This window comes from Leiobunum rupestre, chromosome 1 (genome assembly GCF_980474605.1).
Source record: "Leiobunum rupestre chromosome 1, qqLeiRupe1.1.hap1, whole genome shotgun sequence".
Taxonomy (NCBI): domain Eukaryota; kingdom Metazoa; phylum Arthropoda; class Arachnida; order Opiliones; family Sclerosomatidae; genus Leiobunum; species Leiobunum rupestre.
The window spans coordinates 91,474,206-91,498,109 of NC_143384.1; the positions used below are offsets into that span (position 1 = coordinate 91,474,206).

At 37.0% G+C, this 23,904-nt stretch overlaps 1 pseudogene across 1 annotated transcript; it reads right to left on the minus strand.

Annotated features, from left to right (window-relative positions):
- Positions 1-3,827: 3,827 nt before the first annotated feature.
- On the minus strand, positions 3,828-6,919 carry LOC149968919 (actin 403-like; annotated as a pseudogene). Its single transcript, XR_016480686.1, has 3 exons — positions 6,713-6,919; positions 4,960-5,445; positions 3,828-4,375 (listed from the first exon to the last, which is right to left on the minus strand). The product of XR_016480686.1 is annotated as an actin 403-like (transcript).
- Between the last annotated feature and the right edge of the window lie 16,985 nt (positions 6,920-23,904).

Here is a 23,904-nt window from a genome sequence, read left to right on the forward strand (position 1 = left end):
TTATATCGTGCACCATCAAAATCTTTTAGGGCTCCTTTACTTAAACGTGGGGAATTTAAAAAAAAAAAAAAAACATTTGGTTTTATACAATATTCGATATTGATTTCACCAACGGTGGACTATCATGAACTACCAGAATAATTTATTGCACCGTCATAAGACAGCAGGAAGTTTAACAAATGAATCATAAGTAAGGTGAAGGAAGGGATTTGCACATTGAAATTAAGAATGCGAGGGCTACGTTACAGACTATCGCCTTTGGATTTCGATAGTAAAAACGTGCCTAATCAATCACACCATACCTCTTAAGAAGATACTGAAAAATTAAACATCAGTGATATTAATTTAGAATGATGTTCGTTAACGACTCTGATTGCGCGTGATTATGCACCCTGGAACAGGACGTTTTCTTGTGTTACAATATATTGAGTTGGCTCTTATATCAGAACTTAGAAGGTGTTATTATTTTATAAAAAGCGAAATTTTCGTAATTTATTGAATAGATACATTATGCTTCAGGGTCCATTTTCGATAGTTTTGTAATAGTCGCTGATGAGGGACATGGAAAAGGTCAACGAAGATGACGTCTATTTGACCGCGGGACGATACTAGGAGTTCAAAATATTTCGAGAAAGCCAGTTGGTTGTTGTTGACTGACATAACCTTCACAAAGCCGTGTTTACCCTCTACGATAAATAACTTGAACCAGATATAGAAGTGAAATTGAGCTGTGTAGTCAAACACCATACCAAGCAAATACAAAACTGATATTGGACGATAGTAATTTGAAAACCCTTTTTCCAAAATTGGTGAGACGACGGCGAATTTCCACTTATCAGGGAAAACACCGGTTTGGAAGGACACATTAAAAATATGCTGCAAAGGTTTTATTAACAGGTCTCTGCAGCTTTTAATTATAAAGTTAGGTATGTCACCTATAATGGATATAGTAGTCGGCTTTAGTTAGTTAATTGAGTCCTTAAAGTCATCTTCTGTTGTGAGTAGTTTCAAGAAATTATTAGGAGTTATATTAGGGTCGTCTATAAAGGCAATATAGGGAGCTGAAGTGTCATTTGCAATACTTGAGAACGTTTTTGAGAATTCAGTTGCTATTTCGTTGTTGTAAATTATTAGGGAGCCTTCTTCCATTAGAGAAACAGAATTATTAGTACTGGATTAAGTTTTATTTACGAAACACGCTAACTCACAAGGAAACTACCCGAGGTGATAATCACCGATTTTGTTGAAACTAGTTGGGTATGTAGACCTTATGGTAGCATTAAATTTTACCAAGGGAAAAATTGCAATAAGCATTTGTTTTGCCATGGCAACCGAAAATGTTTTTGACAACACAGTCTGTATATTGTCCATTGAAAATAACAATTGATCAATTTTTACATATTTTGATCAAATTGACCAAAATTAATCAAAATATCATAAAATTCATTTCATTTGTCAATTTTGATCTTTTTTTTTGGTTTTGAAATTTTAAATTTTTTTAAAATTTTTCACAGGGGGGACCCTTAGAAGTGCTCAGATTCCCATGTTATTTTCAATGATAAAATATACATACTGTGTTGTCAAAAGCATTTTCGGTTGCCATGGCAAAACTAATGCCCATTGCAATTTTTCCCTTGGTGAAATTTCATGTTACGATAAGGTCTACATACCCACTTAGGTTCAACAAAATCGGTGATTATCACCTCAGGTAGTCTCCTCGTCAGTGTTGTGTACAAATTTCATTGGTCAATTTCCGAATTTTCCCTTTCCGACGAATGCAGGCGCTAAAGCGTCTAACCAATGAAAACTGTCCGACTTTTGACGGGTTGCGTTCTCCTTGTGGGGGGCAGTTTTGTGACAAATAAATCATTCTTCCTTGGCCGGACCTGACTGCAATTATATTGTCCGACTGTTTACCCCCTTTCAGCATAAATTTTCTTTATATTTAGCGGCAGCTGTAGGTATTTTAGTTTTGGTATAAAAATATATTTACATATATATTAAGATGTAACACGTTTTCTTAGTTGATAGAATCTCTATCACAAAAAAATATTTGGTAGAAAAATTCTATAAAAATTTCTATTCTGTAGAATAATTTGAGAAAAATTTCTATTTGGTAGAATGATTTGAGAAAAATTCAATTTGGTAGAAAATTTTTAGAAAAATTCTATTTGGTAGAATAATTTGATAAAAATGTCTATTTAATAGAATAATTTGATAAACAATTTCTATTTGGTAGAATAAATTGAGAAAAATTTTATATTTGGTAGAATAATTTGAGAAAAATTTATGTTTGGTTAAAATTTTAAAAATTTGCATTCGATTTAACTTTTGGTTTACAAAATCCAAAGCATTTGATATTTGTCAAATATCCAAAAATTACTATTCGCGCAGTCCTATGTCCTAGCTTAACTTGTACCTACGTCATCTGCCGTTGATTTTAAAAAATGGTTTGGAAGAAGAAATTGTGCGTGGCGAAGACCGGCAGATGTTGATATTCGAATACTGTTTCATCGGTAAAATTTGGTTTATCAATAGATAAATATCTCGTCACAGTGTAATTTTAAAAGTTTGAATTTTAGTCATTCTTGAGCTGTGTACAAATTGGCGATTTGGCGGAAATTCCGAGATTTTTATACTGGTTAAAGCGAGTACAGCCTTTGGTGGTGAAAGTCTGTAATCGATTACGTAATCACTTTAGTGGAGTCAAAGCTGCAAGCTTGTACACCGATTACGGATAGTGATCAGCTCCTCGGGCTAACCACTGTCCGATGGCCTGTACACCGATTACGGATAGTGATCATCCTCTCGGGTTAATCACTGTCATATGGCGTGTACACCGATTACGGATAGTGATCAGCTCCTCGGGCTAACCACTGTCAGATGGCCTGTACACCGATTACGGATAGTGATCAGCCCATCGGGTTAATCACTGTCAGATGGCTTGTACACCGATTACGAGTACTCAACTACTCAACACTGATAAAGGTAGGCCTACAGACTCTAAAGATTACGCGTAATTTCATTAGTAGGAGCTTGTACACCGATTACGTGGAGTGACTAGCCCCTCGGCGAATTTGGCGGTCAACGGAAAGTGGGTCGAGCCTCCGAAGGTACATCACTTCTCTCGTAAGATATGTACTTTTGGGCCCATGGCCGGCCCTACCATAGGGCGAACGGAGCGGCCGCTCCTAGTGCCAAGTCTCAGGGGGTATCGCAGTGGTAAATCAAAATTAAGGAAAAATATTTTTATATAAGGGGCAAGCAAGGGGCGCGTCATAATCGGATCTCACTCCATCCTAAAACTGGCCAAAGACGAACGAAAGCTATCATTACGCCTTCTTTTCTTTGTCGTCGAAAACTAGTTAAGGAACGTATTACCAGACGGTAGGCCTATTAACGTTTGACAGCCAGAAGCGTAAGGACTTTTTGAGCTTTCAATGGCGTCTTTTAGAAGGTTAGAGCAACGTTAAAGCCGGCCCTTCACTTCAGAATAAATTAATTTAGTTTCGTTCCATTTGTTTTTGTTTTGTTAAACAACTGCGGCAGTGCTTAAATGTTATTCCAGAATTTGGTTTTCATTATATGGAATGATTGAAGAAAAAACAGTGAATTCATTTTCATACTGTTACACAGCTCCCACCTTTATATTCTAATGAAGAAGTCTTGGGAATGTTTTTGATTTTATACGAAGCGTCCTGAGCAATACCGCTAAGAATATTAAAAAAAAAAAAATTATTTTTTATTTTACTTCGGTGAGCAGACAACGAGAAAGCCCAAAAAAATCTTTGGTTATTACCCTAAAACAAATTTCAAATAGAGCTGACCCTAAGGAAAAAGTGAAGTAAAAAGAATGTTTAGAACCATTTGCTATGGACGATGCTGGGTCCGGATTCGTCGTACTCTTGCTTATAAATCCACATCTGTTGGAAAGTGGACAACGACGCTAGGATTGATCCTCCGATCCAGACGGAGTATTTCCTCTCGGGTGGCGCGATGATCTTAATTCCCATGGTGCTCGGAGCTAACGCGATGATTTACTTTTGCATCCTATCGGCGAATCTGGGGAACATGGTGGTTCCTCCGGAGAGGACGGTGTTAGCGTACAAGTCCTTATGAAGATCGACGTCACATTTCATGATTGAGTTGTAAGTGGTTTCGTGGATGCCGCATGACTCCATACCCAAAAAAGATGGTTGGAACAGAGCTTCCGGGCAGCGGAACCTTTCGTTTCCGATGGTGATGACTTGCCCGTCGGGTAACTCGTAAGATTTCTCCAACGATGAGGATGACGCCGCGGTGTCCATTTTCTTTTCAAAGTCCAAGGCTACGAAGCAGAGCTCCTCTTTGATGTCTCTGACTATTTCCCGCTCAGCTGCGATTATAAAAACCGATAACGTTAGATCAGTTAACATGCTTTGATAGTGTTGGACCAAATAAGCGATTGTATGGATACTCATCTTTACCGATAAAACCTGGCGTAGCAGTTCACGTTCGCCATATCGTAACTTCTAGAATTTTTAAAAGCACCATCTATGACCTCATCTTTGTCAAAAACAGGTTTCGCATATCGATTAAGAAACGGCCAATCGGTTAGATCACCAATTGATCGTAAACACCGGTTATTTAGACACAAATTAGTAAATCTGTCAGTTTTTATAATAAACCGTTAAAACTGTTTATATAGTGACTTAAAAATCGGTAAGTTTGTACTTATTAATCGTAACAACCTGTAACCCAGACGCGAGCCCGTACGGTAAATTTCTACCGTATAAAATCATTCAAACTTTTTATTTAGACGCGAATTGGTAATAATCAACTACTTAAGCTAATACCCAAGGAACCACATAGGCCACAGTCAACTGAAGGCTTGCGAAGCCAATTACCGGTAGGCGGGTTAAATCGGATAAGATCCCGATATCGATAACCAGTTGTTCCTTAAACAATGCAAATACTTACCGGTTGTGGTGAAAGAGTATCCACGCTCTGCAAGGATCTTCTTGAGATAATAAGTCAAGTCTCGTCCAGCAAGATCCAATCGCAGGGTGGCGTAGGAGAGGGCGTATCCTTCGTAGATTGGTACGGTGTGAGACACGCCGTCACCGGAATCCATGACGATACTGGTGATACGACCAGAAGCGTACAAGGATAGAACCGCTGGGATGGAAACGTACATGGCTGGGGTGTTGAAAGTTTCAAACATGATCTGCGTCATCTTCTCCCTGTTGGCCTTGTGGTTCAAGGCCGCTTCGGTCAAGAGGACGGGATGTTCTTCGGGAGCTACTCTCAATTCGTTGTAGAAAGTGTGATGCCAGATCTTCTCCATGTCATCCCATGATCCCAGTTCGTGACGATGCCGTGTTCGATCGGGTAGTTCAAGCTGAGGATACCCCTTTTGCTTTGGGATTCTTCTCCGACGTAAGAGTCTTTTTGGACCATTACAACCTAAAAAATTGGAATTTGATTACGACAATTAACCTTAAAGCCATAGATAATTATAGTTTTCTCCAAGACAGCTATCCTCGCTAAAACTGGTTTTCTCAACATAGCGCTAGTAGTGGAGGTTTATCCTTAGGGAAACAGTTGGCACCTGTGAAACAAGCGGGATGAAGGACCCATACATTTCTCACACCCAATTTCGTTGAAGATACCACACTTTTAGGACGGGGAGAGCTAGGGTCCCTAACCTGCATAAAATCTTATTTTGCTAGGTTTGAGCTTAGCGGAAGCGTGGCAACGGCGAACGTGGCCGCAAAAAAATATTAGGTCTAACAAGGATTTTCAAAAGTTAAAGCTCACCGTCTCGACGGTTTTTTCGTATACTTTAAAACTTCTCTTTAAAAGTAATGTTACCAAAATGTGACTTTTTTAGAATAAAGTCCATGTCAGTGGACAAAAAGTGAACGCCTTTAAATGATGTAAATAAGCCGAAATAACTAATTACAAGTTTATTTTATTCGAGGGGTAAGACAGTCTCAGATAATCTGTACACCCAAGTTCGTGCATTTAGCACTGTTAAAGGTACATATTTTCAAGAGTTCGCGAGTTCCATTTAGCACAGTCAATGGTACGGCAGTGTACACCGAGTTCAATTTTACCTTGATTTTATTATCATCAAAAGTATTCAATATTGCAAATTCAACAGTTTATTTTTTTTTAACTTATCTAGACTTGATTAATGAGAAATAGTTAATATCACTAGTAAACACTGAAGAAAAATATCTGTCACAACTTAGGATTCAGGAAAGTAACTTGACTAGAAGGAGTAACTACAGCTTTTCCTTGTAAAATCACAATAAATTTAATTGAAATATTGAATTAACTCTTTCATATATGTAGCATCACTTACATGTGAGCTAATGTTTCAGTTTATCACAAAATAATCATCAGAAATACCTTAAAGATTTATAGCTGACGAATTCAAACTCAAGAAAAATCGTTAAAAAATGCCAAAAGAAATAACTAGATACGGCTATAATTGAGTTTCTAGCCCAAAACTTGGCAACTAATCCAGTATATTTGTCTAAAATATCACAAATATAGTTTTTCTTTGGTATATTTTTTATTTTTATTAAAATTTATTAATTGTCACTATTTGGCATATTTTCCAGTAAAAGTATTGTATTTACCACTTTTTGCCACATTACTTGACACCTGACACTTACCACTTCGGAACACTGTTTAAAAGCTTAAATTAATTACATTAACGAACCTGATGTCTGGGTCGCCCAACGATGGAAGGAAATACAGCTCTGAGAGCGTCATCTCCGGCGAAACCGGCTTTGCACATACCGGAACCATTGTCCACAACGAGAGCGGCAACTTCGTCATCACACATGTTGATTTATTTCTATTAGAAGAATTGATACACCGTATTTTGAGTTTTTCCTCGGTTAAAATGAAAGAAACGAAATTAAAAACTTCCACGACAATTTAAAACTAAACTGTAACATCTAGTAATTGAAAATGAGTAAATTTCGGTAAAAACAAAAAGACAAAACTAATGTGATTAGAAATTTAACTTCAAATACATTTCAAGACGACTTTGAACTCGTTGAAGCTGCAAGTGGTAATGGTAATAGCCACGACGTTATCATTCCGTCAGTGGTCCAGAATTCATCCAGACACCCAGAGGAAAGTATAGCAACTGCCAACGACCTTGGTTTGTTAAAACCAACTCAACCAATACTTTCTGAATACCCGAAAACCAAGTTCAACGATAAAGATAGGTCATTCAAGAAAACGTGGTACAAAGATCGGCCATGACTAGAGTATTCCGTTGAGGAAAAAGCTGTTATTGTGGCAAATACTAAAAAGCATACCAGCATGCTTCGCAAACCTAGCATACCAGTTAGTCAGGGTAGAAGCGAACTTGGCTTATCGCATACCAACAAGCCGTCGCGTGAAATTCGTCTCGATACGAAAGGCGTTTCAATTTGTTTTTAACGTGGGGTTTTCAATAATAACTCATTATTGATTATTTTAATTATTAAAAATTAAGTTAAATTTACCATAACAACAAGCCGTCGCGTGGAACTCGTCTCGATTCGAAATTCGATTCCATTTGTTTTTCACGTTATGCTTTCAATATTTACTCATTATTGATTATTTTAATTTTAAAAATTATGTTAACTTCACTTTAATTAGGGTTTATTTTGTTTCCAGCCAATCACAATTTTGTGAAAAATATTTTTCGAACTGTATTTGAATCTAGCCAGATAAAATTATTTTTATCGTGGAAAATGTTTTGGGACTCATGCGCCCTCGACCAGAAAAAAATAAATCCTGGGTGCGCCCATAGAAATTGTAGAGAGGAACGGAAAGTCTGTTGCATTTCTGACTTCAAGTAGATTAGTCCTACTCTTTTCCGGTTAAAGTTTGTGACGTATGTAACCTTTTTAAGGAATCGTCATACAATTGATGGACGGAAATATTCCTAGCCCTTACTCAAAGATATTAATTCACCAAGGTGGGGGGAAGATGGCGACAAAATGCGAGTCGTGGCCTTTCGTGGCGTTAATTAAATCTGAGAGAGGGGGTTACATACGGGGGAAAGAAAAAAATAGAAAAATGGGGGAGATTCGAATTCAGAATGGAAACCCCTTGTCATTAATCAATCACAAAATCTTTATTTAACACTTAAAAACAAAATAGTACACAAAATAATAAAATTTGAGGGAAAACAGATATTATGGCTCTTTTGATTAGTAGGATGGTTAGGCCATTACTATTACTATTTATTATTTTTAAGCGGGGGATCACATGCACAATAAGTAATTGTAAGAGGGCTATAAGTCGCAAGTTGATTTGGCCCTCTAACCAAAAATACTAAAAACTTAAAAAATAAAATATATTTGAATTTGAATTTGAATTTGAAATATAAAAATTAAAACACTCTGACTAACTGGTTAATTAAAAGTTTCTTTTACGGTTCTCAATAGGATCAGTTCCAACTTCCATCCTTTCTGCCATTCTGATTTAAATCAGCGAGGGGAAAACAAATAAAACTATACACACTAATATCTGATCAATACAATAAAAATAAAAATACTACAATTATGGCTGACTACAATTAATTCTAAAAACTCTAAAAACTTTACAAAATACACTAAGCGAGGGGAAAAATACGATAGATAAAAATAGCTCCTAGCAGTATAAAGATACGAACGGATATGAGCTCTCGAACTTGTGAGGGGTCTATTTTAACCTTTCCTTGGACAATAGCGAGGGGTTGCACCTTTCTTAGAAATTTTTCTTTCTACGTTTAACAGTTATTCCAGACTTGACCCTGGGTATTCTACGAGGGGGGGGGGATGAAATAATAATCAGCTAGGCTAATACCCAAGGCACCACCTTAGGCCTAAGTCATCAAGTGACTTTTGAAGCCATAATTTCAGGTGGCCGGGTTACGATGCGTAGGAGGTTGGTGGCAAGCCCTGCATGCCACGAAATCGAGCCAACAGCTCCCTACACTAACTATTACCGTTAACCTCGACAAGTTTTTATGGAAGGGGGAAACCGAAGAACTCGGGGAAAACCCCTTAAACCAGTGGGGAGAGAACTTGCAAACTCAACGCAGAAGAAGTTGTTCCGAGTTTTCACCCAGTGCCACAACCTGGGATCGAAGCTGGCTCCTCTGGCTGCGAGGCGAAAGTACTAACCACTCCGCCACCCCACTCGGGGGTTTTGAGAATCGGTAGTCAGAGTGCGGGGGAAAATGTAATAACAAAAGCAAATAAAACACGGAAAAAATAAAACAAATGTAAGTATACGGGGAAAACTGAACCTGAAGGGTTACACGTAACAAGGCCATTTCTTCTGTTGTATGCTACAATTTCGCATAGATCTAATTCAGTTAATAAAATTCTAAAATGTAATTTAATGAGCCCCAACGTCTCTGGGCCCCCCTTATCGATTCTCCGTAGGCACTATTGTCCCTTTACCGCCGGGCACTAGGCAATTTACCCCCTACCCTCCTGTCACTTTGATGCCTGCCAATGTTAAAAAAATGGCTACCAAAGTGCCAGTAATCTACAGAGTGGGGTGATTCTAAATTAATATATAATTGAATGCTACATGTAAGAAATTTTCCATGCAACAATTGGGAATTTGTTAACAATAGGTACTTTTTTTATTATTATTTTTATTTGGTTTGTTATTTGGGAAGTATTATTTAGAAAGATATGATTTGTGTAAAATTGTTACTTGCCAGCAATTTTCACCACGGAAAATGAGACATATTTCGAGATTTTTGTACGTGTTGGATGAGGTAAGACTGATGACGAAATAGATTTAATGGCAAGATATTACTAAATATAAGTAAAATTGAGTAGAAGAGAACCATAAGAACGCACAACAACACAACCCCAGTGAAATTTAGACAAGGTAAAGTAACCGAAAGCAAAAGTAAAACATAATGTATCTGTCTAAAGCAAAAATAACAACCGAGAAGCAAGTCCCAAAATAAAAGTAAAACTGGACTCGTAATCTAAGTATTGTCTCGCTCGAGCGCTGCGGGCGCGCGGCGCCACCCCAGCCCCATTCTTGCTAATCAAGCTGTGCCATCTATAACGCGACCTAGAGAACAGTACCTAGTATATTCTCTTGTGGCGCGAATTAAACAAGGGAGAGCGACTAAGAAAATCTATACCACACGAAGGAGATTTCCCACCTCCTGGGTGCGTATATTAACCCCACATACGGTTAAAAAAAACACACACTGGACAATTTTAAAAAATTTAGTAATACCTTGCCGTAATTCGTCATCAGTCCTACCTTATCCAATACGTACAAAAATCTCGTATTTACCGAGAAAATCTCGAAATATGTCGTATTTTACGTGGTAAAGATTTCTGGCAAATAACAATTTTATATTTATCATATCTTTCTAAATAATAAATTGCAGTTAAAACTTTTTACATTACTGTCATCCTTGAAAAATAATAAACCAAAACAATAGCCAAAACGATTGTTCCTTCACTCAGAAAGAACGACTTTATAGGCGGAAATTTAGATTCTAGTATAACACATATAACATCGTTTCTATCCATATAAGAGAGATTTTTCTAATAACCTTGGCTTCTATCAACAATCAACATTTGAAACATAAAAATTAATTAACTATTTTTTCGATTGTATAAGAGCTGGGTAGGTGTTAAGTAAAATGATAAATATTCCTACTTACAATCTAGCTGACTTGAAGCCTTTTCCACTAAAAACCCTTGAAGTATCAAATTCGGAACTATTTCTTCAAGGTAAAATTGAAGAGCACAAATTATCGTGAACAATATTATGGCGCGTGATCAATAATGGCGTTTGGGCGCGATAAGTAGCGCCACCATAGAATATTCAATCTTGGATTAATAATAGTAGTTCCTACCTGGATATATAACATGAAAAAAATCTGACCAGCAAATGACTTTTGCGACAGCAGCGCTGCTTCGAAGAAGTTAGCGGATAATTTTTGAAACTCTCGTAACACCTAGCCTTCTACAGCGTAGAACCCGTAACAAACTCTTGGTAAAATGCACACGGAACTCTAGAGTGATATATCCAGGTAGGAACTACTATTATGTATCCAAGATTCAAGTACACCGATAGGTTTACTATTTATTCCTAGACTCAATCCCTGCATTCTGTAAGCCTATGCCTTAAAGAACGCAAACTGCTAATGATCGCGTGTCTTTGACCTATACGGTATATCCGTAAGCCCGAATTTTCGACGATTTTTTGGATTTCCAAGATTTTCACACTAATTTAATCCCGCGAATCTAGAGAAAAACTACTCATCGGAAACAAATTCCTGAAACATCAATCCTCAATTAAAGTTCGTTTTCATCAGGAAATCATGAAAAACAAATAATATTTCGGCTCTGAAAGCTACACTCATCTAACTAGGAGCATCTAGAGAAAAAACTACTCATTTAAGACAAAATCTGACACTACCCCTGGATTCGTGACGTCGCAGACATGTGTCTTTTATATTTTTCAATTTAATTAGGTTTAGTGCATAATTTTTAATGGCTCCCGTCCAAATCGACGGTTCGGAGTGTAGCCTAGAAAGGGGAAAGACTATGAGGGGGGGGGAGGGAAGAGAATTGCCAGACAGAGAACCGCGAGAGGTCCATCACTTCAAGGAATCTTGTACAGGCCCTGATTTCTTGATTCCGAATCGCAGGAATCTAGGCGGGAATTATAAATTTTAAAAATCGTGGTCGAATCATGGAATCAGTGGCGTAAATATAGCCCTCGCAACCCCGCGGTGCGGGGGGGGCGGAGTTCCAGGGGCCCCCTTTTTATTTCGTTTTATAACCTTGCTTTGGTTCTATCAAGGCACGAGCTTTTCAGTCTGTAGGAAAAAAAATTCGGTCATCATTTCCGATAAGTCGAGGATAATTATAAATGAAGAAAGTCAAGAAACTTCATTAGCAGAGTTTCTTAAAAACTTGTGCAGGGGTGACCAAATGGGGTATGCAACTGCGTACGGGTGCAATGATTTTGGGAGGCGCAAATTTTCAAGTTCTATTAGGTAAGAATTTTTTTTATTTGGCGCATGGCGGTGTTAGGAAGTAGTCTTATTTTTAATAAAATAAAAATAAAAATTTACCCTGCAAAATGCATCTGATACAAGTTACAAAAAATAAGTTACAGAGTTAATTAAAGAAGAACATTAAAATAATAAATCATAAATTTAAATGCATCTGTATTAGTATTATTATGCTTCGCTGAGTCCAGCGGCTACTAACGTAGTAATAACCGTCGATAGAAGTTGGTCCGATTCCGTCGAAGTGTTAGCCGATCGTGTTCAGTTTTTAGATTAACGGAAACGGATTATACGGATAGTTATTCTCTTTACTGTGTTCACTCATTTGACACTAACTTTTAAGTTTGTAAGTTCTTTTTCTGTTCTTTATTTTATATTACTTCATTATTTTACATGGCATTGATAATACATATTGTAAATTGTTAACCAAGTTTATTAATCTTGAATTAACCCTTTAAAATCGAAAATCTTACATAACCTAAAGTGAAACTAAAACTATCGTTTCCCTCAAAAGTTCCATATCCAAATCACGGAATCCAGAAAGAATCGCGACTCTTTGGAATCAACTTTAAGACTCCTTGATTCCGAATCTTGTACACATTTCCCTTAAGTGACGGACCCCTCGGGGACAAAGGTCGTTACGGGCCAAGCGCGCAAAATAGGACTAAGGAAATATTAGCTTATAACATGGCGTTAGTTTTGAAAGAAAATCAAAAATTGTTTGTTATTTTTCAATTATATTGTTTAAAATAGTGTCGAAAGTGTGTTGAAAAAACGTCTTTAAGATTTTTACCTCTCCGAGGGTACTATGTAACCTAGGAGGGGTTATACAATCACGGTGTCTGTGTGTGTGGGTGTCTGTGTGTGTGTCCTGCGAACGCGTTCGCAGTTTCGGGGCAAAGCGTAATGCGTAATCACTGCGTACGCAGTTTCTTTGATTCTAAATTGTGGCAAAACTGCCGCGACGGTTGTGCCTTAGTAGTGGTTTTCGAGATGTTGCGGTTGTAATGTAGATGCATATTGTGCATTTGTCACGTGTTGTGGTTTTGTGATGTTAGTGTTTCGTTTGCGATCTACTCTCCAACGTTTATGTATTGACTTTTCGAAAGGCCCGATTGCTTAGGGTTACGAAAAGTGTATCAACTTCCACAAGGTGGGGTGTCCACCAAATGTTCACGGTATATATCCTATTATCAAATTGCGATCGCATTGGACGGGTTTTGAACCCGGACCCTCCTGCATGGCAGGTGAGTGCTCTACCAAAGAGCCACCGATGCTTGTTTATAACCGCTGTTTTTACCTCTCCGAGGGGACAATGTCCCCTAGGAGGGGTTATACAATCACAGTGTCTGTCTGTGGGTCTGTCTGTCAGGCCTGCGAACGCGTTCGCATTTTCGGGGCAAAGGGTAATCACTGCGTACGCAGTTTCTCGAAGGGTTGGCAAAATTACCGTGTGACGGTGAGCGTTAACGGATTGGTTTGCGGTTTGGTTTGGTTGGTCTTTTTTCATCAACGCTCACCGGATATTTCGTTATTGTTATGTTGTAGGTCGTGAATGTTGAGTTCGTATTGTGACTGTTGTGGGTATTAAGTTTGTGTTATGATTGTTGTGAGTGTTGAGTTTGTTTTATGATGGTTGTGGATATTGAGTCTGTTGTGTTTGTATGGGCTTTTCTCTCCAACTTCTTCTTAATGACTTTGGGACGGACCGAGTGCTGAGTGTAATGCTACGTCTCAACGTCTAATAGCATGGTTTCCACCAGTTGTACACGATATTCGTCTTAGTATCAATTTGCAATTTCTAGGCGCCGGCCGGGAATCGAACCCGGGTCTGCCTCGTGCAAGAGATGTACTCTAACCACTCAGCCACCAACGCTTGTTAATTTACGGTGTTTTTCTAAAAAAACAGCTTTGGCGAATGTCCTTTACAAAGTTATAACGTTAGGTACTATAATTTATTCTACATCATTTTAAATATTTATAAATTAAATTAATCTTATATTTAATTAAATATTTATAAATTATATTAATCTTATATTTAATTAAATATTTATAAATTATATTAATCTTATATTTAATTAAATATTTATAGATTATATTAATCTTATATTTAATTAAATATTTGAGTATTTTGATGTAAAATTTGATCGCGATCAGGAATTGAACTCGGGTCGCATTGTTACAATGCGGATAGTTCACCGCCGAGCCATTGACTTCCTTAGGGAAAATTTCCAAGTAAAGGAACAATTACGATAAGGCGGGTTTTTTTACTAAACGGATTAATACAATATCTGTATATATTGTTTATTGAATGATAATTATTCACAACTCCCGCGGAAACTATATCAAAGTAATAATATAGCGCCACCGTGTGGAGAACTATCAATCAAACCGGGTAAAAAATATAATCTCTTCAATTTTTCGAACTTTAGTCAAATCTTGACGGGTCTAAAAAACGCCAAATAAACGTATATAAAGCCGTTGCCGTCCAAATGGAAGATTTAGTCTTTCTTAGTTCTTGGCTGTCAGACGAACTACTGCAGGACGGGGTCCTGGTGTCGGTCAAAAGTTATGTGGTAACTTTGCGGTTTTAATTAGTATTTTCGGTCTTCGGTCAAGGAAAGAGTTAAATTGTGTTTCGCGTTTGGAACGTGAGCGAATGGACTAAAGTGTATAAACAGTGCGTGTTTAAGACTGAAAGTGTTAAAGAAATTGTGAACTAACTCAAGTCAGCTGTAAGATAAAATTGATTGATTTTATTTTTTGAATTGGAATAACCTAATTATACCCTTGAAATTATCAACTCAACCTGTGAGCCTAATTAAGTAGATTGGAAGTAATTAGTAGCGAACAGCTCTCAGCTGTTAATTAAGACAAGAGTTTATAGTAAGGTAGTTTGAATTTAGTTAAAATTACTCAGTATAATTTATGATATTTACTTAAGTGTAAGTGTGTTTTGGTTTATTTTGCAATCACGATGAACTAAGACAAATCTAGTCTTAGACACTTGAGTACCTACAATTACGTAGGAGGGATATATATTGTTTGGTTATTGATGAAAGTTAAATCTAAAACGTTCCATAGACTGTTCTGAATAAAAATAAACATTTATAATTTTGCATAATTCTGGTTGCCATTTGATTTTCTAGTCACTCGCCCACAACATTAAAGTTCTGGCAATCCCGAATCAACTAAATTGTCGATATAATGGCGACGGGAAATAATTATCGTAAATTTATCGCGTGGCCTTAGGGAATATTCTTTTAACAAAATTTCGATAAACTATCGTTCAATTAAAATCAGCCCGATTCCGTTAAAATTATAAACCGAAAAGTGAACGGTCGTTATAATACCCTCTGTAGATATATCTTTCATTAAAATTTGCTTTGTATTATATTCAACTGACAAACTTGTACCGCAAATAGGGTTAAATTCAATTGTGCATTGTTATAGTACGTCTAACTCACTGTTGTAACTACTTAACTTATGGTATTCTGAATAAATTAAAATTGGTCGTTTCGTCTCAATTATTTTAATTATAATTTAAATTTTATACCGGGCGGGATAGAACTGGGATAACATTTTTAACAAGTAACTCTAAATTGCGGAGACATATCTCTAAGGGTTTGATCGTGATCAGGAATTGAACTCGGCTCGCATTGTTACAATGCGGATAGTTCACCGCTGAGCCATTGACTTCCTCAGGGAAAATATTAAAGTTAAGGAAACACTATGATAAAGCGGGTTTTTTTACTAAACGGATGAATATAATATCTGTATATATTGTCTATTGAACTTTGTTTTTTAATTTTTGTGAACTTGTTAAAGTCTAAATATTTTACGTATGAAAATTTAAAGGTCAAATCTTGTTTTAGCGCAGTCAGCAGATGAAATGGTTAAAGGGTGGAACCCGTTAGTTTTTTGTAATTTATTTAGTTTTGTCAGTCTTTTTTATCTATTGGGTGTGTGTTTAGCGTATTAGTTTTCAAGGGTAATAGTTCATTTATGAAGAAAATATCGAGTTGTTTACATAGTGGTCAGGGTTTTTAACTGGGTCGTCATTACTTCGTAATTTATTTTAAAAGTTTTCTCGACTGATTAAGATGTTTAATGCAGTTCATCAATTTGGTTCGTTTGTTTTATTTATTAAGAGCCCTAACTATTCCGTCTGCGGTCATTTATTGATATACGAGCTGTCAGGGGGCTTTCTGTGCTTTGTGAATATTAAGTTTTTCGCTTCTTGTTAATTCATTTTTTATTGGTGTGGATATTTATTGGTGTGCAGTCATTGATTTCCTGGGTGTGCGAGTCATTATATGATAATGGAAATTGGACGGTATTGGTCTTTTTCATGCGGCATGTGTCACAACGTCAACAGGAAGTCTACGAGTCGTCCACTACCAGATGTCGAATATAGCTATTCTACGGTATCTTCATCAAGGGCGAGTGTTGAAATAAAATGAGCGTTAAAGATGCGGCAAGTGTTTCGTAAGCGAGAAAAATACAAATACCCTCTTTAGATATTTCTTTCATTAAAATTTGCCTCGTATTATATTAAACTGATAAACTTGTTCTGTAAATCGGGTTAAATTCAATTGTGCATTGTTTTAATACGTCTAACTCGCTGTTGTAACTACTTAATTTATGTTATTCTGAATAAATTATACTCGGTTGTTTCGTCTCAATTATTTTGATTAAAATTAAAATTTTATACCGGGCGGGATTGAACCAGAATTACGTTTTTAGTAAATAACTCTAAATTGCGGAGATATCTTCAAGGGTCATCTCGTAAAGTTAATACCACTAGGGACAATTCTTCCGAGAAGAGGTATATTTTGGCTTGCCAACTTGTTGTTTTATACAAAATGCTTTTAATGAGAACGTAACCTGCAAAGCAATCTTTATGGAATTCCTCTTCAATCTGTAAAATTTCCCTGCATAGTAGCGCCATACATTGTTAAAGCCAAAGTTAGGAGCGGCCAGAGATGCTAAACGATGTTGTTCGACACTAAAGGCGTTCTTTATGAAAGACCCCTAGCCAAAAATATCCAACGCCATAGTAGGCAGCGGCGGAAGACCGGGGCGGCCTAGCCCGCTGGGCAGGTGGGCGCTATCCCGTGGGTCCGTGACCAAATTTACCCTTAAGAGCGACTTGGGGCCGCTTCAAAAGTGTTTTTGAGGGCCGCAAGCCCACAGGACACACCTCACGAAAAAGGCGCCAGTCCGCCCCCGAAGGAAGTGTTGGTGATCTACCCAAAACATATGGTTCATTCTTAAAGGGAATAGAACCTTATGTGCTTACGCCTTTTCAACTTCAAATTTGGAGGTTTTTGTGCCATTTCGTGGTGACTTCGTAAATAACCCCTTCAGACGTACTATTATTCTGGTACAGATGAATAGTTGGAATTCAGTTCACAGGAACCCATTCTAACACAGTGTACCTTCGATATTTTTGACTGACTTCTTTGGCTCTTACCAAAAATAATTATGGACCCTTTATCGTGTCAAGGTTCGTTGGTAAAATCGTGCAGTAGTGGCGAAGGCTTTTTTTCAATTTTCGCACTTAATAGTTATAACTGCAATTTTTTATATTTTTCAAATTTCGTTATGTTTTATGTAACATCTCTATATGTAGTTGGCTCTTGCAGCACTACCTACAAATACCAAAGATTCTAAATTTTAACCAATATAATTCATTTTTAAAAGGATACAAATTTAATAAATCGAGAGGTGCAGTCATAAATATCTTAGCCTGGCAACACTGCATGTTAACAAAAAATTCTGTAAGCAGTGTTGCCAATGTCTGGTATTGTTCGCGATTGCTTGGGCTGCGTGGGATAAAGGGATTTTATAGTGGAAACTGTATCTTTCGGGTATCTCTTAAATAACATAATTACTAAAACAACACTAACAATGTTGTACGCCCGAAGGCCATTGAAAGTTTTTGGGTGCCGTATTATCGGCTTATAATACGATTGCACACCGCTAACCATAGTTTGTGGTTAACGCAGAAGTAGCGACGAATCGCCATTATGAGTTAAAATTTTACTCAAGTGAAATAAAAGGCAGCGTCCAACGAGGTAGTCCATCGAGAGGGAGGATCGTCGGCTCCTGTTATCGCGGACCACACATAGTTAGAGTTGGCGTCGAGGAACCGCTACCGAGAAGCACCGGTATTTTTTTATTTTATTTTCGAGCGGTTGGTCGGTCTCTCTTGGACCGAGAGCAAGGAGAGAGTGAGATAATCCATAGGCGTGCGTAGGATAGGGCCAGGGTGGGCCATGGCCCGAGCTGAAAACTGAAAGGGCACAAAAAAATCTGGGGAAAAAGGGCGCAAGCCTTAGTATTGTTGGTGCCCAAAATTTCCTAAAATCCATCAAAATAAGATTCTAAACTAGAACAAGAGAAAATTGATCAAAAGATAAGAATGTAAAATACGAGTAAAAAGTATTGGCAACATGCTAAAAAAATAATTGTTATTTGGTGATATTCTAGATACACTCCCAGGCGTTTTCGGACACGTATTTTATATTTTAATAAACTGTTTGTGAAAATGGCGACTGACGGACACTGGCGTGAAATTAGTCGTTTGGAGCTAGGATACGTTTTTTTGGGACTCTGTAGCCACGGTCACACGACTGCCAAAAGAGCGTCGATAGTTCATTTTAAGCTAGCTCCTAAAACGGTTTAACCGTTTCAATGCTAGTTTACTAAATGTAGTTCACACGAGCCCTAAATAACAACTAGTATTCGATAGTACATGACGACGACATATAAAACATGGACTGTAGTCAGGGACGTCATTAGAATGGGGTAGGAGGCATTGCCCCCGGGCATTTTTGTTAGTCAAAAAGGTCACGAAAAAATTTCATATAACTACATTATAAAGGTCTTGTTTAATTTCATGTATACATTGTTTTCGCTTGAATGATATTATTTATTTAATTCTTAAGTAGTTCGGCGATATCCATTTACACTATGCAGCTTTAGTGACTAAACACGTGACGGTCTAAACATCGATTTTTTTTACATTTTAAACTGGGAAGTTTTCGGCATAATGTTGCGTTTTTAGTAGGATTGAGCTGTGAGAGGAAACTATAACCCAAACAACGGTATTTTCAGTAGTATATACCATGGACAATTATACCCAAGGCTGCGGGTTGTAGTCGGTGTAGTGTCGCGCTGTTGAGGATTTTCCGGTTTCTTAGAAAATTAAAGACGTAACTTCTTGCAAGTTGTAATTATTTTTTTCTCTAAAATTATATAGGCCCCTATTTCGTCGAATCGTCCCATGTAAATCCAAATAGTATATATGTCTATGGGAACTAGAGATAAAACGACGCAGGCGGCATTCGCGATGACTAAAATATTTAAGCTTCAGTGACTAAACAAGCGATGGGCCGGCCGTTGATTTCGTTTTTTAGATTTTAAACTGGGAGGTTTTCGACGGATTGTTGCGTTTTTAGTAGGACTGAGCTGTATGAGGAAACTGTAACCAAAACTGCGGCATTTTCGGTGTAGTGTAACGCTGTCGGGGAGTTTCCCCGAGTTTTTTAAGAAAATAAAAGACGTAATTTCTTGTAAGTTGTAATTAAATCAAGTTCTGGCCCCTCCTGAAAAATCCAGAAATGACGTCCCTGACTGTAGTCCAATGGGATTTTTACCATTGCTGTAGTGTCGTTCAATCACTTTTTCTTCTTCATGTATCCTGCTTTATCAGAAAAAGGTGCAAGCGGGTGCCGAAACTGCTCGCCGCACCACTTCACATTGCTTCGCGAACCAGTGCGTAGAAATAAATATGTTAAATCGAAAACGTAAATCGGGCAACGATTTTAAAAAGGAACGTCTAAAACGGTTACAGGTAGAAAGCTAGTAATAAATCAAACACGAAAACTAGATACCTGGATTAAAAAGGATATAGTTAAAATGTGATATTATGGGATTATGAAAACCAAATTTTAAAAAGTAGAACTCGTTTTTGTTAAAGCAACACGCGGCAATGTAATTTTGTAAACTTTATTGGTTTTTAGTTTAGTTTAAAGTAAAAAGTACTATTGTTTCGTCACATACTCTACTGTACCAATTTCTAGCCACATCTATTGAGAAAGAAAGGAACTACGCAGGAGCGCCGTGGTATTTAATAAGTTTCACAAAAAAAGGATAGAGGGCGCAAGAGTTTAAAAGGGCGTAAAAAATTAGCTGGCCCGACCTGCTTTAAATGCCTGCGCACGCCTATGAGATAATCTCCAACTTCTTCCGCTTCTATTAATAGTTTTCGTTCTGGTTCTCTAAATCACTGACTTCTGGTTTTAATCAAAAGGGGGCCGTGATCTTTGTTTTACTGCGCCTACGAAACTCAGAGATGGGCTCTCATATTTGAAAATAACCTACTTATGAACGAGCACTTCAAATTCGAGAGTCGGCTGATCTTGTTCAAAGAGCGGAATATTTTTTTTTACTGGCTGATAGTTCACGGCGTGGTGAGCGAGATCTTCCGATCGACGGGCTAGACTAGACGTCTTTTCACTTTTGAGCGATACTCCCTCTAGCGGCGTCGCAGTTTTTCGTTGAAAGCGAATAGCGGCGCGTCGAGAAAAATCTTCCCGATTGACGGAATTGGATGTTCAATTTTGAAAACTAGTAGAGGGCGAATCTTGATCACGTTGAGCAATGGCGTGGTTGTTTCCTCGAATATCGTTCACCGGGAGGCGAACCTGCGCTGAAAATATTTGGTTTTCTCATCGATTTGTCTATTATTTTTTTAATAAATGGCGGTTCGAATAATTGTTTACACAACGATTTGTCTATTCTAAAATTTGAAATATCTAGGCGTTAATAGAAACAATACTGTTATACTTTTAATATTCCACACTTTATAATTATTAAGCCCAGTTCACACTATACAATTAATTGGGCCACTTAATTGTATCCAACTATTTGTAAGCCTGGAACAATTGTTACAATTTTCCTGTTAATAATATACAAATCTTTTCCTTACAATTAGTTTGATACAATTAAGTGGGCGAATTAATTGTGTAGTGCGACCTGAGCTTTAAATACAGTGGCATATTTATTGGTCCATTTTGTTATTGTTGTCGTCCCCCCCCCCTATTCGTCCCGGAAACGTTACAATGGTTAACTTTTTCTTTATCAATGTTCGGAATGTATCGGAATCAAGCTTTAACAATGAAAAATGTACGATAAAAAATTTCTGGAAACAAAAATTTAATGTACACTCTGTTAAATAAGTCTTCGGACGTTGTATGTGTGTTTTTTTTTCAAAGACCTATTGAGTGACATATCTTGTTCTCGGATCAAAGTGCCACTTTTGTGAAAAACGGGAACTACCACTTTTGGGACTTATTGAAATAATGTGGTTAGGCCGCTGAAAGTGCCCTTTTTGTCTTCAGCATGGTCAATTCATATTTAGAAAGTGCAACTATCTTCACTCTACGACCAACGGTTGAGACGCTATGGCTTTTTGAATAATATGTCGAAATTCGCGAAATGCTAATTTACAAAGTGGAACATTTTAATATTAAAGTCAATATTTCACTTCACTCGAACAATTTCCAAAATTAATTGGTAATCAAAAGTGCCTTCCCGTTCCTGTTTTAATTAAACTCATCCAATCTCATGTTGAACAATAACAACTCGAAATCTAAATCGAATACACGTGTTACAAAAAAGAGCGCTAAGAATAATCGAAAATTTACAACTGTTTGCTCACACAAAAACGTTTTACCAACACTTCAACCATTTCCCGCTCCCTCATATGGCTTCAGATATTTTTGGCGCTGGTTAGTGATTTACCGCCTAAATTGTTAACATTTAAAATAAAAAAAAACTTTAAAAAGACTTGAGGTTATATTCCCTTTAACTTTAAAATCTCCAAATAGTTTTCTCGGAGTGTTTATATTGTTGAAGTTGCCTACGCACGTACTACTCGTACATGCGTAGGAAACTTACGTAAATCGATATTTGGTAAAGGTCCGCGTATATTTAATCAACTTAACCCACCTGAAAATATTGGTCTACAACAACTTAAAAAATTAGCACGGCAGTTTTCGATCCTTCCCAATAATATGTATTATTTGTTTGTTCTTAAACTTGTCTATTTAATTTAATTTTGCGTTTTAATTATTATATAAGTTATTTTTGGCTGTCTATTCATTGTTTTGTACTTTTTTTCTTTTATAATTCGGTCCTGTTTTCGTTTTCTAGTGGCATTTTCTCACATTCGGAACTTGAACAACGTATGTCTTAAGGAAAAGCGTTTCGAAGTAACGTTTTCTTTTCTTCAGGAACCCATCTAAGTTTGAATTTCGGGTGAACTACGGCGGAAATCGCAAAGATTTTACTTTGAGATGAGAAATACAAAGGTGATTAAATCATCTCTCTAATCCGTCTAAGAGAGCTTTAATTAAAACCGCAGAGTTTAAACAAGTAGCTTGGATCTTCAAAAGGTGCCTTTTTACTTGTTGAATAGTTGGCATTAGAACACTTAAGAAACAATTCTTTTCACTTTGTAAGCGGTCTACTTCGATTGAAATTGGGCCCATGACATTACAGTACTCTTCCAATATTTCGAGTTCTTGTGGTTTAAATCGTGGTATCTTCAAGGAATAAATTATCTCTGGAAGCTTTGGTTTAACTCGGGAATTTAGTAAATGTTCTCTTTAAAGCGTCGTAGGTAGCGTTCCAAGGCGGTTCTCCAGGCGAGCGTAGAGATATACCCACCTTTTCTTCCACAACGTCCGAGTCTTTAGTGTTACGACTTGTTAAATCCCACAACTTAGGGCATTTGGCCGTTGCACTTCTAAATCCTTTTTTATTGTTACTTTTATCGTTAATTATGGCATTATTTAAATCTCAAGTCGCTAGCAAATTTAAAGTGTGACTTGCACATTTCATATGTGGAGGCAAGTTGTACTCATCATCCAATACTAATATTTCATCCACGTCAATGTTTGTAATTATTTCCCTATAGTCGTCTTCGTCTGCACTTGCTTCATTTTCATTGTCTGAATCAGTAGTTTCCGAAAAGGTTATTCGTTTATCCCCTTCTTCTCCATATTCCTGGAACGCTTTGACAAAATTAGATCCATTGTCAGTTCCAGTAAAACATATTTTCTGAACATCGATTTCGTAGCTTGAAAATATTTGTATTAGCATGTCTGCGATTTTATCATAAGTGTGGCTTCCCTTAAAACGTTTACACGCTAAAGCTACAGAGACCATCTCAAGAGTAATGGATTTATGCAGTGGCTAGTAACTCCCATATAGCTTTTTTTATTTCTACTCCAAATGTCGCATGTAGTGCAAATACTAGTAACCTTCTTTACGGAATCTTTGATGTTCAGTGTCATAGTTTTATATTGATTTGCAATTTTATTAGATAGAGTTTTCCGAATCATGACTTTAACTTCAGGGTTTAAACCTTGAACCAGCTCCTTGAAGGTGTCTTTCTCAACAGTTGAAACTAGACAAATCTCTTTCAGAATGTAGTTTAGTATAAGCGTATCAACCTGATCTTGATTTACTTTACATTTTTTCGCAGTTGGTCTTTTAAAATCAAGAGACTGCTGCTTACGTTTCTCAGTAGAATTATTCTCTGGAACTATCAATTTAGCAGCTTTCTTGCAATTTTCGTATTCTTGAACTTGACTTTGGTGACATTTCCGAAGTGTAAATTAAAAATGATTTTAATTTCGACACTACATCATAAGTATAAGTATAATGTTTGGATTTTTTTCGTACTTACTCTTAAATGTTTCAGAAGGTTACTTGTAGCATTTTTTCTAGCTACATTGGGCTTTAATGTTTAATGAACTTTTGTCAAAACTTACTACTTTAAAAAA